This window comes from Triticum aestivum, chromosome 6A, assembly GCF_018294505.1.
Source record: "Triticum aestivum cultivar Chinese Spring chromosome 6A, IWGSC CS RefSeq v2.1, whole genome shotgun sequence".
Classification (NCBI taxonomy): Eukaryota; Viridiplantae; Streptophyta; class Magnoliopsida; order Poales; family Poaceae; genus Triticum; species Triticum aestivum.
In genome coordinates, this window is record NC_057809.1 from 36,118,955 (window position 1) to 36,139,239 (window position 20,285).

Here is a 20,285-nt window from a genome sequence, read left to right on the forward strand (position 1 = left end):
ACCGCTCAGTGTGCTGAACCTCGAACGTCGTCTGTGGATGTTGCGAACATCTGACATACACGTTTTGATAACTACGTGATAGTTCAGTTAAACGGTTTAGAGTTGAGGCACAGAAGACGTTTTGAAACATCGCGAAACATATGAGATGTTTTGAGGGCTAAAATTGGGATTTCAGGCTCATGCCCACGTCAAGAGGTATGAGACCTCTGACGATTTTCTTAGCCTGCAAACTAAGGGAGAAAAGCTCAATTGTTGAGCTTGTGCTCAGATTGTCTGAGTACAACAATCATTTGAATCGAGTGGGAGTTGATCTTCCAGATGAGATAGTGATGTTTCTCCGAGGTCATTACCACCAAGCTGCTAGAGCTTCGTGATGAACTATAATATATCAGGGACATATATGATGATCCTTGAGATATTCGCGATGTTTGACACCACAAAAGTAGAAATCAAGAAGGAGCATCAATTGTTGATGGTTGGTGAAACCACTAGTTTCAAGAAGGGCAAGGGCAAGATGGGATACTTCATGAAACGGCAAATCAGCTGCTGCTCTAGTGAAGAAACCCAAGGTTGAACCCAAACCCGAGACTAAGTGCTTCTGTAATAAGAGGAACAACCACTGGAGCAGAATTACCCTAGATACTTGGTAGATGAGAAGGCTGGCAAGGTCGATAGAAGTATATTGGATATACATTGTGTTAATGTGTACTTTAGTAGTCACTAGTAGAAAAAGGGTCAAACGTGAAGCACATTAGTGCCGGTTTGTATTTGAGCCGGCACTAATGTATACATTAGTGCCGGTTCCAACGGCTACCCGGGCCTCCATCATTAGTACCGGTTCGTGGCGAACCTTTAGCACCGGTTCGTGCCACGAACCGGTACTAATGAGAGTGGTGGCAGGATGTTGTCAGAATGGGGCCCCTCCAGCCCCTTTAGTACCGGTTCGTGCCACGAACCAGTACTAAAGGTCGTCCTACATAAACCCTTCGTCCACCCGAGCTCGCTCTGTTCTTCCCCTTTCCCCTCTCCTCTCTGTTCTTCCCCTCTTCCTCTCGAGCTCATCACACATTTTGCCCAAAATTTGTCAAGATTTGAAGGCCCCCATCCATTCAAATGATCACAAAGGTTAGCAACTTTGTCCTTTCATCTCTCATTGCTAGATTAGCTCTTGCAATGCTTTATATAGTGATTAATTTGTGAGTTTAGTAATTTGGGAGGATATATATATATATATATATGTGTGTGTGTGTGTGTGTGTGCTAGCATTTGATTTATATGCAATTTGAGGTCAAAAATAACACTTAGTTTGCATATGTAGGTGTGGTTTACTTAGTGCCTTCTAAATCTCCATCGTAGCCACCGTCGATCGCCCGCACCGTCCCGTCGCCGGCACCACCTTGTGGTGAGCCTCTTGTTCATGAAATTTTATATAAAAATTGATGTTTGTGTGATTTGGATATATAGTTACTCGTATAATTATCTTACCCGTACGTTGTTTGTTATACATATAGTGCCATGGTTTTGATATCCGTCCCCGTCGGCCCTAGTCCTTGTTATGATTCGAATGTGGTATGTATATTCTCTTTTAAAACTAGTTGCATTTTGTGTTTATGACAAATTATGCCCATCAAGTTGACATAGAAATTTGTTCTAGGAGGTATGTGAACCGGAAATTCCAACCGACCCTATTGCCGAGAGGTTAAATTTAGTTGAAAGAGAAAACGAGTACTTGAAAGAAAAGTTGAAAAGAATTGAGGGGGAGAAGATGGAATTGGAGTTGCATGTTGCCGATGTCGTCGATGATCACAAGATCAAGATGGAGAAAATGCGCTTGAAGATTAGAAAGATTAGAAAATATGCCATCGATAGTGAGGCTTGGTATCATTATGTTGTTGGATCCATTGTTACCTTAGTTGCGATCTTGATCATATTTGTTGTTGCATTTAAATGCTTTAGCTAGAGAGTTATTTGTTTGTTGCATCTAAGTGTTGTATGAACTTTATGTATGAACTTGTATTAATTGTATGAACTTGTATTAATTTGGTCTATTCGGTGTTGTGTAATGAAGATGAGCCGACAATGGATGTACGATGACCGATGCTCTCCCCAGTTCGTTGAGGGCATGCATACTTTTCTGCTTGCGGCTGAGGCAAACAAGCGGGCGGATGGTTTTATGCCTTGTCCATGTGCTCGCTGTAAGAATGGTCACAATTACTCTACGTCAAGAACCATTCACGCCCACCTGTTTAAGTCCGGTTTCATGCCCCATTATAATGTTTGGACCAAGCACGGAGAAAGAGGGGTTATGATGGAAGACAATGAAGAAGAAGAGGACGACGACAGCTATCCTGGCCATGGGTTCCCTGAATACGATGATACAACAATGGGGGAAGAAGCTGAGCCGGCAATGCGAGAAGAAGCTGAAGAAGAGGCATCAGATGAGCCCGTTGATGATCTAGGTCGGGCCATTGCCGATGCAAAGAGAAACTGCGCAAGTGATTTGGAGAAGAAGAAGTTGCAGCGCATGTTAGAGGATCACAAAAAATTGTTGTACCCGAATTGCGTAGGTGACAAGAAAAAGCTGGGCACCACACTGGAATTGCTGCAATGGAAGGCAGAGAATGGTGTATCTGACAAGGGATTTGGAAACTTGCTGGTAATGATAAAGGATATGCTTCCAAAGGACAACGAATTGCCCGAGAGTACGTACGAAGCAAAGAAGGCTGTCTGCCCTCTAGGGTTAGAGGTGCAGAAGATACATGCATGCCCTAATGATTGCATCCTCTACCGCGGTGAGTACAAGGATTTGAACGCTTGCCCGGTATGTGGTGCATTGCGCTATAAGATCTGCCGCGATGACCCTGGTGATGTCGAGGGCCGGCGCCCCAGGAAGAAGATTCCTGCCAAGGTGATGTGGTATGCTCCTATAATACCACGGTTGAAACGTTTGTTCCAAAACAAAGAGCATGCCAAGGCGATGCGATGGCACAGAGAAGACCGTAAGAAAGACGGAAAGTTGAGAGTACCCGCTGACGGGTCGCAGTGGAGAAAAATCGAAAGAAAGTACGGGAAGGAGTTTGCAGATGACGCAAGGAGCGTATGGTTTGGTCTAAGCGCAGATGGCATTAATCCTTTTGGGGAGTAGAGCAGCAACCATAGCACCTGGCCTGTGACTCTATGTTTGTATAACCTTCCTCCTTGGTTGTGCATGAAGCGGAAGTTCATTATGATGCCAGTGCTCATCCAAGGCCCTAAGCAACCCGGCAACGACATTGATGTGTACCTAAGGCCATTAGTTGAAGAACTCTTACAACTGTGGAATGGAACAGGTGTACGTGCGTGGGATGAGCACATGGGTGAAGAATTTGACCTAAAGGCGTTGCTGTTCGTGACCATCAATGATTGGCCTGCTCTTAGTAACCTTTCAGGACAGACAAACAAGGGATACCGCGCATGCACGCACTGTTTGGACGATACCGACAGTATATATTTGGCTAATAAGAATGTGTACCTGGGACATCGTCGATTTCTTCCGAGCAGGCATCCCGTAAGAAAGAAAGGCAAGCATTTCGAAGGTGAGGCGGATCACCGGACGAAGCCTCGCCACCGTACTGGTGCTGATGTACATGATATGGTCAAGGATTTGAAGGTGGTCTTTGGAAAGGGTCCTGGTGGACAACCTGTTCCGAATGACGCTGACGGACGCTCACCCATGTGGAAGAAGAAATCTATATTTTGGGACCTGCCCTATTGGAAAGACCTCGAGGTCCGCTCCGCAATCGACGTGATGCACGTGACGAAGAATCTTTGTGTGACCCTGCTTGGCTTCTTGGGCGTGTATGGGAAGACAAAAGATACACCTGAGGCACGGGAGGACCAGCAACGTATGCACGGAAAAGACGGCATACATCAGGGTCATGCAAGCTACGCTCTAACCAAAGAAGAGAAGGAAATCTTCTTTGAATGCCTACTCAGTATTAAGGTACCGTATGGCTTCTCGTCGAATATAAAGGGAATAATAAACATGGCAGAGAAAAAGTTCCAGAACCTAAAGTCTCATGACTGCCACGTGATTATGACGCAACTGCTTCCGGTTGCATTGAGGGGGCTTCTACCGGAAAACGTTCGATTAGCCATTGTGAAGCTATGTGCATTTCTCAATGCAATCTCTTAGAAGGTAATCGATCCAGAAATCATACCAAGGTTACAGAATGATTTGGTGCAATGTCTTGTCAGTTTCGAGTTGGTGTTCCCACCATCCTTCTTCAACATCATGACGCACGTCCTAGTTCACCTATGCGAAGAGATTAACGTTTTGGGTCCTGTATTTCTACACAATATGTTCCCCTTTGAGAGGTTCATGGGAGTCTTAAAGAAATATGTTCATAACCGTGCTAGGCCAGAAGGAAGCATCTCCAAGGGCCGTCAAAATGAGGAGGTCATTGAGTTTTGTATTGACTTTATTCCTGACCTTAAGCCGATTGGTGTTCTTGAATCGCGGCATAAGGGCAGACTGGATGGAAAAGGCACGCTAGGAGGGGAACAAATAATATGTATGGACGGACATTCTCTCACTGAAGCACACTACACAGTTCTACAGAATTCCGCCTTGGTGGCTCCGTATATGGATGAACACAAGAATTTGCTACGCTCCAAACACCCGGAGCGGTCTGATGACTGGATTACACGTGAACAAACCAGGAGTTTCGCCAGCTGGTTGCAAGCACGTACCATGCATGACACCTCTATTGAAGATGACCTGTACTTGCTGTCCCAGTTACCTTCTTCGAATATAATGACTTTCAAAGGGTACGAGATAAATGGTAGTACATTTTACACGATCGCCCAAGATAAGAAGAGCACCAACCAAAACAGTGGTGTCCGCTTTGATGCAGAAACCAAGACGGGAAAGGAAACATATTATGGTTATATACAGGACATATGGGAACTTGACTATCGACGTGGTTTGAAGGTCCCTTTGTTTCGGTGCAAATGGGTCAATATGACACGAGGCGGGGTAACGGAAGACCCGCAGTACGGAATGACAATACTGGATCTCAACAATCTTGCGTATGCAGACGAACCATTCGTCCTAGCTAATGATGTGGCACAGGTTTTCTATGTGAAGGACATGTCTACCAAGCCAAGAAAAAGGAAAGATAAGGAAGCGAATGCATCGTACGATGAGCCTAAGCGGCACATAGTTCTTTCTGGGAAAAGAAACATCGTGGGAGTGGATGACAAGACAAACAAGTCAGAAGATTATGAAAAGTTTGATGAAATTGCTCCATTCACAGTGAATATTGACCCGAGCATCCCGTTAAATGCTGAAGATTTTCCATGGCTACGACGCAAAGGGACACACGCGAAGAAAAAGTTTCACACCCAAAGATCTGGGATGTGATCGGCTTAACTATCATCACTTTCTTCTGTGTTTCACACCCAGGAGGGAATCTCTATAATAGTTAGGGTAGCTAGTTATGTGTTTTGGCATTTGAAACGCGAAGAAATTTTATGTGCAAGCAAATTCTTTCATGCATTTACTGATTTTTTCAGCTAAATGATCCTGAAATTGAAAAGCATTTCAAATGAACTCAGAAAAGGATGAAAGTTGGCATGGTATCATAATTTCACCCACATAGCATGTGCAAAAAAGTAGAGAGGGTTACCGCAAAAACTGGATGCACTTCGTGTACAAAATGGACAATCTGTTTCGAAGTATCAGGGTTTCGGACAAAAACTCATCCGTTACAAAGGCATTTCATTTTTTAAATAATTTAAGCATTACCAAATTGAATATAATGATAAAACACACTAATATTAAACATAAGAAAAAAGAATCACTGAAAAATGTATTTTTAAAGTTAAGTTATTCACAAACTAGTGATTCACACAAATATCAAGTAATTCAAAATTTAAACTATTCAAATTTAAAAACTATCGGCACTAACTGAAAGTTTCTAAAAACTTTCAAAAATATTCACAAAGAAACTCTAAATACAGCAAAAAACAACTAAAAATAAATAAAACAAAATAAATAAAGAAGAAAAAACTAAATGAAAAAAGCCCACCTACCGGGCAACAGCGGCCTGCATATGAAACCCAACCTGTGGTTGGGCCAGGATGCAAGCCCAATAGGCCCCACAAGGCAGAGTAGCAGAGGTAGGCCCAAAAGGCCTGCTTTAGAGAGGAGCTCGATATAGGAGCGGCGGCGGGGCTTATAAGCAGGTGTAAGCGCCCTTCGGCTAGCGAGGTGGGACTAAACTTCTGCGCCCCTCGCCTGGCAGCGCACCCCCCTTTAGTACCGGTTTGTGGCACCAACCGGTACTAAAGGGGGGGCCTTTAGTACCGGTTGGAGCCACCACCCGGTACTAAAGGGGGTCGCTTCCCGCCGCTTGGGCTAGCCAAAACAGACATTTAGTACCGGTTGGTGGCTCCAACCGGTACTAAAGGTGCCTTCTATATATACAACACTTTGAAAATTTTCATTCTCCCACTCTGTTTCTTCCCGATCAACGCCGCACCCGTCCTACGCCGTCCCCGTCGCGCCCTCGTCCCCGTCGCCGTCCCTGTCGCCGTCGCCGCCCTCATCCCCGTCGCCGCCCCCGTCGCCGTCGCCGCCCTCGTCCCCGTCGCCGTCCCGGTCGCCGATCCCCTCGCTTTGCCGTCGCCGTCACCTCGACCTCACCTCGCCGTCGCTGTGAGCCCCTCCCCCGACCCCTCTCCTCCCTCCAATCGATCGTAGCGCACACGGGCGCCGGCGCCGGCGCCGACCGTAGCGCACCCACACGCGCGCGCACACACACACACTACATGCACACACACACACACACACACACACTACACACACACACACTAGACGTGCACACACACAATTTTTCTGTTTTCAGCTTTTAGTTTTTTCTGTTTTTCTGTTTTTCATACAAAGTTTTAGATGAATTAATTAATTAGATTAGATTAATGTCAAATAGTATGTAGAAATGTTAGTTATAATATATATAATGTCAAATGTTATAGAAATGTTAGAAATTTTGGAAATGTTAGTTTTAGCTAGCTAGATGAATTAGATTAATTTCAAATTGTTAGACGATGATCGATGTTTTTTTAGTTTCTTATATTTTTAGTTATAAAATTTAGAATTTGCATATATGAAATCATCACAATCCATCATTTAAAAAATGTTACTTTACTTTTGTGGCATATAGTATTTTGTTGTCGACGATGCCCGGCCCGCATCCTCGCCGTCGACACGTCCGCGACGACATCCTGCTTCAGAGGACCCATGTCCGGGACTGGGCTCCGCCGGGCTGGCACTGGGAGGTGCTACCTTCAGGGTCGCGACGCTTGGTGAGGAACCCGGCCCCCGGTCCCGTCGTCGACCCTCATCTTTTTTGGTGGCATTCGCGTGGGCCACTTTCGGTGCGGAGGGAGCCGGCCCCGCCGGAGGTGGTACGTCGCCGTGTCAGGTAGGAGGACGAGCACGTCCATCGCTACATGGTTGCTATGGACGTCAGGTTCTCCAATACCTGGCAGGTTCTTTGGGGAGATCACCCGAGCTATGATCCAGTGATGGTTCCTTCACTTTGGTTGTCCACCGCCTAGATTACTCTCTAGTATTCGATCTTTATTAGCTAGCTAGCTAGCTAGTGATGTATTCGATATATAATATTCGAGATGATTTATTCGAGATTATATATATTATTTGAGACGATGTATTCGACGAGATTATATCTATTATTCGAGACGACGTATTCGAGATTAAATCTATTATTCGAGACGATGTATTCGAGATTATATCTATTATTCGAGACGATGTATTCGAGATTATATCTATTATTCGAGATTATACTAAATTGTTTTATATTTCTTTTGGCATAGTTAAATAAAAGCTATGGCGGACAATACCGACAGAGAGAGAGAACAAACCATGTTCGATATCATACGCGGGCCAGATGATGATCAGAATGAAGAAGATTTTGACGGCTCCGAATTTCTAAACAACACCGGAGAGGGTGATATGATATTCGATCGCGACGACCGAGAAGATGAAGTCATGAACTACGACGAAGAACATGTTGATCCTGAAACAACAAACACGGGCGAGGTATATATATTTATATAAGCAGGAATCTGGTGATCATCGCATGTTTTAAATGAGTTGAAGATATATTAACGAATCGATCTTTCTTCTTTCAGCCATTCGGATCGAGCAAATCTTCAGGCAAAAGGACGAAACGAGGCCCGAACAAAAAGTTGAAGGAGGGCGTAAAGTACAATATCGAGGCATTCAAACCTAATGGCGAACCATTAGCGCCTAAGAAGATTGCGGATAAGTTCGTTCGTCAGTGCGGAGTTCTTGTGAAGGACCTACTCCCGATCTCCCTTCAAGAATGGAGAAAGCCAACAAAGCCACGTCCAGATGTTACTTTTGTCGACGAGAATAAAAAAAACTGCTTTGGGATACTCTCATGGAACATTTCACCCTACCAGATAATATCACAGAAGCAGATATGCGGAAAGTCAAGGACGCTGCTTTTAGGAAGATGGCGGTTGCATTCAAGAACCACAAGAGAATGACGTGGGAGAAGTACGTCAAGGGAGGAAGGAAGACTCCAGTATTCGAGGGGATACTAGAGAATCAAAGTGCTCATTGGGACGATTTCGTGAAATTCAAGGATTCAGAATTAGCAAAGGAACAGTCGAGAATAAACAAGGCCAATGCCGAAAAAAAGGATAAGTTCCATAAGCTGGGGCCAGGTGGCTACGCGGTGGCAATGCCTAAGTGGGATAAGTCTGAGAAAGAGATGGAGGATGCAAGTGTCACTTCGGTTACTAAGAGCTGGGCCCCCAGGTGCAGGACTTGGTTCTATGCGCATGGGGGGGAGTTGGACCCGAAGACAGGCAATGTTTCGACGAAGGCATGTCTGAACGGAGCCGACGATGCGCTACTTGTTGCAATAGAAGAGGCTCGATCGGGGGTGTTCCAGCCCAACAGAGAGAACGACGAGCTTACGCGTGCCCTGGGAAATCCCGAACACCCGGGAAGAACACGAGGCAAGGGCGCTATTCCGTGGTTTGAGGGGTTTTCGGACTGGAACGCCGACTACAGAACCCGTGCGAGAAAGAAGATTGCGGAGGACAAGAAGAGGAAGATGGAGGAGGAGCAGAGGAAGCGGGACTATGAACGCCTTCAAGGCCTAGAAGCAAGTCAAGCGGAATTGGCAGCTAAATTCCAGCGGCAGCAGGAGCAGATCGACTCACTTAGCCAGCAAAGGGGGTCTCAGCAGCTGCAGCAGCTAGCAGATGATCCAGCATTGGATACCACCGCCCCATCCATGCCGAGAAGCAGCGTGGGTTCCGCCCCGGGCGACGCAGTAGTGCTGGATAGATACCCCGTGGATGACATCACGGAGAACACTAACTGCGAGCTACACTTCAAAATGAAGAACATATCCATGAAGATGGCGGACGTTGTTGCTTTTTCAAATTCCCCCGAGGCAACCTTCCATTGCAACCCGATTCCAACGGGCTATGCTCGTGTCTTGGTTGATGAGGTGGCGGACCAATATTCGGGGCTAGAGCTTGACATTCCTGGAGGTGACGAGGAGCACACACTCGGAGATGCCAAACATCATATCATCCTATGGAGAAAGGATTGCATCATTTTTCGAAGGCCACCGACACCGCGTCACCCGACTCCTCATCGAAATCCGCCACCGAGTCAGCAGACTCCCGCTCCTCCAAGTCCACCAACGCATGAGGCCACTCCTCCTCCTCCAAGTCCGGCAAAGTGTCAGGCCACTCCTGCTCCAAGTCCGACACAGCGTCAGACGTCCACTCCTCCTCCAAGTCCGGCACAACCTCAGGCCACTCCTCCTCCAAGTACGGCACAGCTTCAGGCCACTCCTCCTCGTCCAACTCAGCCCCGTCAGCCGTCTCCGCCGCCTCAGCAATCGCAGAAGAGACACCCCGCAGCTATGGTGCGTAGCGGTACGAGTCGAGGTCATAATACAGGAAGTACAGGCGGAGGCAAGCGATATAAATATGGTCCAAACCTCAGTACTCCTCTTCCTGTGAGGGCTTACGACAGGACCGAGGAGCAAACCAATGCCATAGTGCGGGCAGAAGTCGACGCCCATTTTGGACCGAAACCGCCACCGCCGCCAAGGGAGAAAGTGCCTGTGGAAGTAGTTGACCACTTCATTCGTATGGCTCAACCACCAGCTCCTAAGCCTGTTGACTCAGACTATGAGCGCCACATCAGGAAGTTACATCGACAACGTCTACAGAAGGAGGCGAGCTCGAGCTCGAGCAAACAACAAGCAGCTGTCAAAAAATGCGGGAAAACCGTTGCCCAGCTGGGAAAACAGGCGGCGCAATCGATCCCCCCGCTTGTTGTGCCGCCAACAACACGTGACAGTACGCGCGCCCAATATTATTGTGGCCAAACAGTTTACGTTCCCGAGGTGGGCGATGTGGTAATAACCCAGGAGCATATAATGCAGGCTGAAGAACTCAAGATCACTGTTGGACAACTCCTCGAGATCGAGGACATGCCTATGATTAGAGAGGAGGAAATAAAACGGAAATTTGTCCGGGGCCAATCTTTGGTCGAGCCAGAAGATGTCAAGAAGCTCCCAACGAGAATGTATGAATTGCATCAATGGTACATGGACATTAGAAAGAGATCCGATCGAGAGTCCCTCATGGCGTATGTCAAGAAGGATGATTACTATCATGAGAAAGTTGTGGCCGTTGAGTATTCTGAACTGTTTCAGTTATACAATCAAGACGCACTCGACAAATCTATCGTCAGTTGCTATTGTCTGTAAGTGATTTCTTTCTGTAATTTAAGTCTCAAGCTAGCTGTAGTGATCCTTTTGATCAATCATTACGTGTAATTATCCTCACTATATTCTTTTCTGTGGTATTATGCAGGATGAAGATGTATGAAATGAGAAAAGGTGGATGCTATGGTATTGGGTTCATTGACCCAAACACCGTTAATGAATACACATGGAAATTAGATGCATATTATGAAAAAGAGGTAGAGGACAGCATGCTAGAGTTCTTGAAGCGCCTCAAATACAATGAAGATATACTACTTCCTTACAACTTCGAGTGAGTCACACTTTCTTGTACTACAGATTCTCTGTTTTTGCCTACTAGCTAGCTACATGTTTTTGCTTACATATGCCCGCTTAATTAAGACATGCAAACGTGTGTGCATGCAGATTTCACTGGATCTTGTGTATCATTAAAGTTGACGCCGGAACAGTTGAAATACTGGACTCGCTACTCACAGCAAAAGGTGACTACAACATCTTGTATGGGATAGTCAACAGGTAATTTCAATCATTATTTATAACTATATATCTCGGCCTATTTAGTTCGTCATTTCATGATATGAACTATTTAATAACCCCTTTATTCATTTTCTTTGTCGGCGGGCAGGGCTTGGGCAAGGTTCATCAGCGTCACGGAAGGCGAATGGAAACCACAGCTGAAATGGTTTCGATCCAAGGTAAGTAATTAAGTAGTACTAGCTAGCTAGCTAGCTGCCATCTCTTTAATTATCATGCTTGATTAATTATTATCTGATCAAATTAAATTCCATTCTCGTAATAAAGGCCCTGAAGCAGGCGCAAGGGACTGATCTGTGTGCATACTGCGTTTGCGAGAACATTCGCATGATGGCGTCCGAAAGGAGCAGATCTCAAAGACAGGAATGGGTACGCTTGTCAGAACACTATTCACTATTTTTACACCATTATCGATATCTAGTCACACAACTAATACACATGCATATTGATCTCCTTCTTAACAGTTCAAAGAGGTGCGGGACAAGCTCCTACCAACGGAGCGCGTACAAGCACTTCAAGAGGAAATAGCGGGATTTTTGCTCGACCAGGTCATAAATCCGAAGGGAGAATACTATTACCCGCTACCGCCCCCATCGACCAAGTCATGAACCACTTCCAATTGTCATCGTGCTCCAAAGGCACCAATCAGGCTAATGCCACTGGCTCCGAAGGCAACATGCATATGTAGGAGAAATTGTATATAGCTATACATGTGTGTATGTGTAAATTAATATGGTGGTTTGTGAGACATGATTGATGATATATATATATATATATATATATATGCATAACATGTACAATGTGTAGTACCGTAAAATACCAGCAAATGAAAAAGAATTAAAATGGAAAACACAAAATTAAATGAAAAAAAATTATAAAACCAAAAACCCCCCAAACATTTTAGTACTGGTTGGTGTTACCAACCGGTACTAAAGGGCTCCCGGCCCCCGAAGCTGGCTCGTGCCACGTGGTTTCCCTTTAGCACCGGTTCGTGCTGAACCGGTACTAAAGGGGGGGCCTTTAGTGCCGAAATAATAGTGCCGGTTCCTAAACCGGCACTAAAGGGCCTTACGAACCGGTGCTATTGCCCGGTTTTCTACTAGTGAGTACTCCTAGTAGCACCATGGTATTAGATACCGGTTCGGTTACTAAGTGTTAGTAAACTCGAAATAAAAGGCTGCGGAGTAAACGGAGACTAGCTAAAGGTGAGCTGGCGATATGTGTTGGAAGTTTTTCCCAAGCTTGATGTGATCAAGCATCGCACGCTCCCTCTACCATCGAGATTGGTGTTTGCGTTGAGCATAGACATGATTGGATTATGTCTATCGCAATACGGTTATTCATTTAAGGAGAATAATGGTTACTCTGTTTATTTGAATAATACCTTCAATGGTCTTGCACCTAAAATGAATGGTTTATTGAATCTCGATCGTAGTGATACACTTGTTCATGCCAAAAGATATAAGATAGTAATGATAGTACCACCTACTTGTGGCACTGCCATGTAAGTCATACCGGTATAAAACGCATGAAGAAGCTCCATGTTGATGGATCTTTGGACTCACTCATTTTTGAAAGGATTGAGACATGCGAACCATGTTTATTGGTAGATATGCATGAAGAAACTCTATACAGATGGATCGTTTGGACTCACTTGAGACATGCAAATCATACCACATGGGCAAAATGACTGAAAGCCTCGTTTTCAGTAAAATGGAACAAGAAAGCAACTTGTTGGAAGTAATACATCTTGATGTGCGCAGTCCAATGAGTGCTGAGGTATGTAGTGGATATCGTTATGTTCTTACTTCACACATGATTTGAGTAGATACTGAGTATATTTACTTGATGAAACATAAGTCTGAATTATTGAAAGGTTCAAGTAATTTCAGAGTGAAGTTGAACATCGTGGTGACAAGAGGATAAAATGTCTATGATATGATCATAGAGATGAATATCTGAATTACGAGTTTGGCACAGAATTAAGACATTGTGGAAATTGTTTCACAACCAATACAGCCAGGAACACCATGGTGTGATGGTGTGTCCGTACATCATAACTGCACCCTATTGGATATGATGCATACCATGATATCTCTTATCGAATTACCATGATAGTTTATGGGTTAGGCATTAGAGACAACCACATTCACTTTAAAAGGGGCACCACGTAATTCCGATGAGATGACACCGTATGAACTATGGTTTAGAGAAACCTAAGCTGTCATTTCTTAAAAGTTTGGCGCTACGACGCTTATGTGAAAAAGTTTCAGGCTGATAAGCTCGAACCCAAAGCGGATAAATGCATCTTCATAGGACACCCAAAACAGTTGGGTATACCTCCTATCTCAGATTCAAAAGCAATAAGGGGTTGTTTCTAGAATCGCGTCCTTTCTCGAGGAAAAGTTTCTCTCGAAAGACTTGAGTGGGAGGATGGTGGAGACTTGATGAGGTTATTGAACCGTCTCTTCAACTAGTGTCTGGCAGGGCACAGGAAGTTGTTCCTGTGGCACCTACACCAATTGAAGTAGAAGCTTATGATAGTGATCATGAAACTTCAGATCAAGTCACTGCCAAACCTCGTAGGATGACAAGGATGCGTACTACTTCAGAGTGGTACGTAATCCTGTCTTGGAAGTTATGTTGCTAGACAACAATGAACCTACGAGCTATGGAGAAGCATTGGTGGGCCTGGATTCCAAAATGGCTCGAGGCCATATAATCCGAGAGAGGATCCATATATGAAAACAAAGTGTAGACTTTGGAAGAACTACTTGATGGTCGTAAGGCTATTAGGTACATATGGACTTTTTAAAAAGGAAGACGGACAATGATGGTAAGTATCACCATTAAGAAAGCTCGACTTGTCGTTAAGATGTTTTCTGACAAGTTCAAGGAGTTGACTACGATGAGACTTTCTCACTCGTAGCGATGCTAAGAGTCTATTGGAATTATATTAGCGATTACTGCATTATTTATGAAATCTTGCAGATAGGATGTCAAAACATTGTTTCCTCGACGATTTTCTTGAGGAAAGGTTGTATGTGATACAACCGGAAGGTTTTGTCAATCCTGAAAGATGCTAACAAGTATGCAAAGCTCCAGCAATACTTCTAAGGACTGGAGTAAGCATCTCGGAGTTGGAATGTATGCTTTGATGAGATGATCAAAGATTTTGAGTGTATACAAAGTTTATGAGAAACTTATATTTCCAAAGAAGTGAGTGGGAGCACTATAGAATTTCTGATGAATATATGTTGTTGACATATTGTTGATCAGAAATGATGAAGAATTTCTGGAAAGCATATAGGGTTATTTGGAAAGTGTTTTTCAATGGAAAGCCTGGATTAAGCTACTTGAACATTGAGCATCAAGATCTATAAGGATGGATCAAAATGCTTAATGGTACTTTCAAATGAGCACATACCTTGACATGATCTTGAAGGTGTTCAAGATGGATCAGTCAAAGAAGGAGTTCTTGCCTGAGTTGTAAGGTATGAAGTTAAGACTTAAAGCTTGACCACGGCAGAAGAAAGAGGAAGGACGAAGGTCGTCCCCTATGCTTTTGTCATAGGCTCTATACAGTATGCTATGCTGTGTACCGCACCTAAAGTGTGCCTTTCCATGAGTTAGTCAAGGGGTACAAGAATGATCCAAGAATGGATCAGGGGACAGCGGTCAAAGTTATCCTTAGTAACTAGTGGACTAAGGAATTTTCTCGATTATGGAGGTGGTAAAAGAGTTCGTCGTAAAGGGTTACGTCGATGCAAACTTTGACACTAATCCAGATTATTCTGAGTAGTAAACTGGATTCGTATAGTAGAACAGTTATTTGGAATAGCTCCAAATAGAACGTGGTAGCTGCATCTACAAGATGACATAGAAATTTGCAAAGTACATACGGATCCGAATGTTGCAGACCCGTTGACTGAAACCTCTCTCACAAGCATAACATGATCAAACCCAGAACTCTTTGGGTGTTAGTCACATGGGGATGTGACCTTGAGTGTTAATCACATATCGATGTGAACTGGATTATTGACTCTAGTGCAAGTGGGAGACTGTTGGAAATATGCCCTAGAGGCAATAATAAATTGATTATTATTATATTTCCTTGTTCATGATAATCGTTTATTGTCCATGCTAGAATTGTATTGATAGGAAACTCAGATACATGTGTGGATACATAGACAACACCATGTCCCTAGTAAGCCTCTAGTTGACTAGCTCGTTGATCAATAGATGGTTACGGTTTCCTGGCCATGGACATTGGATGTCGTTGATAACGGGATCACATCATTAGGAGAATGATGTGATGGACAAGACCCAATCCTAAGCCTAGCACAAGATCGTGTAGTTCGTTTGCTAAAGCTTTTCTAATGTCAAGTATCATTTCCTTAGACCATGAGATTGTGTAACTCCCGGATACCATAGGAGTGCTTTGGGTGTGCCAAACGTCACAACGTAACTAGGTGGCTATAAAGGTACACTACAGGTATCTCCGAAAGTGTCTGTTGGGTTGGCACGAATCAAGACTGGGATTTGTCACTCCGTGTAAACGGAGAGGTATCTCTGGGCCCACTCGGTAGGACATCATCATAATGTGCACAATGTGACCAAGGACTTGATCACGGGATGATGTGTTACGGAACGAGTAAAAAGACTTGCCGGTAACGAGATTGAACAAGGTATCGGGATACCGACGATCGAATCTCGGGCAAGTATCGTACCGATAGACAAAGGGAATTGTATACGGGATTGATTAAGTCCTTGACATCGTGGTTCATCCGATGAGATCATCGTGGAGCATGTGGGAGCCAACATGGGTATCCAGATCCCGCTGTTGGTTATTGACCGGAGAACGTCTCGGTCATGTCTGCATGGTTCCCGAACCCGTAGGGTCTACACACTTAAGGTTCGATGACGCTAGGGTTATAAAGGAAGTTTGTATGTGGTTACCGAATGTTGTTCGGAGTCCCGGATGAGATCCCGGACGTCACGAGGAGTTCCGGAATGATCCGGAGGTAACGATTTATATATGGGAAGTCCTGTTTTGGTCACCGGAAAAGTTTCAGGTTTTATCGGTAACGTACCGGGACCACCGGGAGGGTCCCAGGGGGTCCACCAAGTGGGGCCACAAGCCCCGGAGGGCTGCATGGGCCAAGTGTGGGAGGAGACCAGCCCTAGGTGGGCTGGTGCGCCCCCCCCCCCCCACCAAGGCCCAAGGCTCAAGGAAGAGGGGAAGGGGGCAAACCCTAGGGCAGATGGGCCCTAAGGCCCACCCTGGTGCGCCTCCCCCTCTCCCCTCCCCTTGGCCGCCCCTAGATGGGATCTAGGGGGCTGCCGCCACCCCTAGGGAGGGAACCCTAGGTGGGGGCGCAGCCCCTCCCCTCCCTCTCTATATAGTTGAGGTTTGGGCTGCCCAGTACACACGAGTTCCTCTCCCTGTTGGTGCAGCCCTACCTCTCTTTCTCCTCGTCTCTCGTAGTGCTTGGTGAAGCCCTGCTGGATCACCACGCTCCTCCACCACCACCACGCCATTGTGCTGCTGCTGGATGGAGTCTTCCTCAACCTCTCCCTCTCTCCTTGCTGGATCAAGGCATGGGAGACGTCACCGGGTTGTACGTGTGTTGAACGCGGAGGTGCCGTCCGTTCAGCACTAGGATCTCCGGTGATTTGGATCACGACGAGTACGACTCCTTCAACCCCGTTCTCTTGAACGCTTCCGCTTAGCGATCTACAAGGGTATGTAGATGCACTCTCCTTACCCTCGTTGCTAGATTACTCCATAGATTGATCTTGGTGATGCGTAGAAAATTTTGAATTTCTGCTACGTTCCCCTACACTAATTTTGTAAAATAGTTGCCTAGAATATTATGAAGTTGTTTATCATTGTTTTTCTAAGTTGCCTACAAACACTCTGAAGTGGCCGAGATTCATCATCATGTTTCCTACCGTAACTAGCAATATATAGCAAACACAAGAGCATCATCGATAGACGACATCATAGTATTATAGACAATTTAGAAACAACGACATACAAGCATGAACAATAGGCAACTTAGAAGTACCGATGAGGAAGTTTGGAGAATGTTAGACAAAATTAACTAGGACACACAAGGTAGTGACGTTGCCCGCTTTTAGCACTAGAGTTGCATCTTGTGGAAGAAAAGTTGCTCATAAAGGTGATGTGATATTATATACCTCAGTTTGGTAGTTGTTCTGTATTTTTAGTTAGTTGCTTATTGTTGCTAATTAATTATTTTTAGGAGTGGAGTTGCTTCTGTTTAGCATTAAAGTTGCCTCATCTAGCATCAAAGTTTCTTTTAAAACTAAGTAGCGTTAGCAACTTAGGTCCAGAGCCGCCTATGTATGAAGCTAAGTTGTATGCAACTAAGGATGATGTTAAACTACTAGCTAGTCATGATAGCCCCCTTAGGATACTGTTAGCCTACCTTAAAAACTAAGTTGCCTACAATACTATAAACTTGCCTACGAATGATGCTCAGTTGGCTACATACATTGAAATTTTGTCCCACATGGTTTTTATGTTGTCTAAGATATACTTGATAGGTAAATTCACTAGTACACATGATGCAAGGAAGTTGCTTCTGTTTAGTACTAAAATTGCCTCAACTAGAACCAAAGTTGCTTTAAAAAAATTCATCAAAACATATACATATGAGATCTAGTTTTGAAAATCTCGTCGCGAGAAATCTAATGGTGAAAACGGATTTTCATTTTGACACTCGGTTCAAAAGTTATAGCTTTTTTAAAAAATGAGACGGAATAATGTGAGATGATATCAGCACATGCATGCAGGTAATCCTTAGTGATCATCCACCACCTGACAACATCAGTACATCGCGAGGAGGAAGGAGGCCGTTTTCTTAGCAGTGTTGTCGCCTAGCAGGTGCGCAATCATCGGACAGCTCGCGTGTGCGCTTGGCTCCGCCAGATAGCGCAGCTGCGCGTTTTAGTTTTTAGGTAAACAAATCTTTGTTAAAATAGTTAGCCATACGAATGTCCTTAAAGATCAGAGCAACAAATGTCGCAGAGAACCCTTCATCCTAAAGAGTATCAACAACTCCTGCGCAGTCATACTGGATGACCAATTTCTGACAACCTAGTTGATTTGCAAAATGAATTCCATGTAGAACTGTTTGGGCAAGCTGTGGCTGCATCTATCGCAAAAGGAATAACCTGGGAGCTCGCAGGGCCTCGCAGTACCGCAAAAAAAAAACAAGAATTGCAGGTTTACCGTAAACGAATTTGCACGACACGGCTTTACTAAATCTGTTAGAGATGATCTAAGGTCAACTCCAATGCACGACCCCAAATAGCCGGGTCGCGTCCGTTTGAGCTCAAATGGACATAACAGGCGGCTCAACGCGCATCTCCATCTTCAAATTGTGTTTTTTGTCCGGCTTGACCCATTTCAGGTGCATAGTTGAGCGAGCTTTGCAGTCACACGGACAACGGACGGACTAGCATGTGGCGTCTCGGCGTTCGCCTCGGGTCCGCGTGTCAGCCATCCAACCACCTCACACCGACCCTAGTCAATGCGCACCGATGGTTGGGCCCGCAAGTCAACCACCCAGACGGCTCCCGACCACGTCCTTTTTTATGGCGAAGCCATGGACTTCCACTGCCACTGCCACTTCCCCATCCCCATCCACTTCCCCACCATTGCCCCCTCCATCGGAGACACCAAACCCTAGCCACCGTCCACCTCGCTCCCCTTCGGCCATGGGGTTCTAGAAGTGGAACCGCGGCAAGAACAGAGCAAGCATGACCACGAGGCGGGGTCGTGTCCGCCTCGTCTAGAAGTGCGGCCAGCCACTCCACCTCGCCGGCGCCTTTCTCCATCTCCCCTCCGGTGGTCGCGCCACGCTTCAGGCCGTACGTGAAGGTCGCCGTCTACCGCCGGTAGTGGGAGACTGGCACCCCGCTGCCTTGGTCAGATGCCCACCTCCTAATGGGTGGCATCTGAGCCTGGATCGGGTTCCCATTCCCCCCGTCCCGCTGAGCGACCGTGCCCGCTTGCAGGAGATCGCCCGTCATCGCGCCCGGATCCCGCCTAGCACCTCGCCGACCGCAGGTACGACGTCGGCTCGCCCCTCTGGGACACATGGTTCCAAGACGAGCATGACATGCCTCGCAAACCTATTTTGCCAGCCATGGTCATAGCCCGCCCCCTAACGCCGACACTCTCTCCCTCCTCGTCGCCGCCGCCCCGCAGCCTCCCGCCATGACGGCCGAGGAGGAGGAGCGGCTCATGCAGGCCGTCATGGAGGACTCCAAGCAGGAGTACAAGTGCCTCCAGGAGGAGGAATGGTAGGGCCTGCAGGAGATGCTCGAGTTGTCGGCCTCCGGAGACGTCTACGTGCCGGAGCTGGGCGTGAAGCAGGAGATGAAGGAGGAGGCCACGGAGGAGCGTGCATGGGCGCCGTGGTCACCGCCGCCGCAGCAGCTTGCACAACACGCGCCTGGCCCATTCTGGGGGCTGCCGCCCCACCATTGAACGCCCCCCACCCTACATCGACCTAACAAGCGACGACGAGGATGGTGGCGCTTGAAGACGGCGGCAGGGACGGCTTCAACGACTACAACGTCAACGGTGACTACTTCTGCAGCGCGCAAGGCGGCCGCATTATCTTCTTCTTTTATGTTTTATTAATTTCATCTCAAATACTATGCGTGGCCATGACTATGGACTTTTAAATGAAGTTATGTATGTTCTAAGCTATTTTGCAATGCCTTTTTTGTTATTTTTTTAAGTCCAACACGGACATATTTTGGGATGTTGCCGTGCATTGGGTGCCCTGACCCATGGACGGCCCAAACCGGACACCGGCGTCCGTTTTACCGCACCAAACTGACAGACCGTGGACGGCCCAAACCGGACATTGGCGCCCGTTT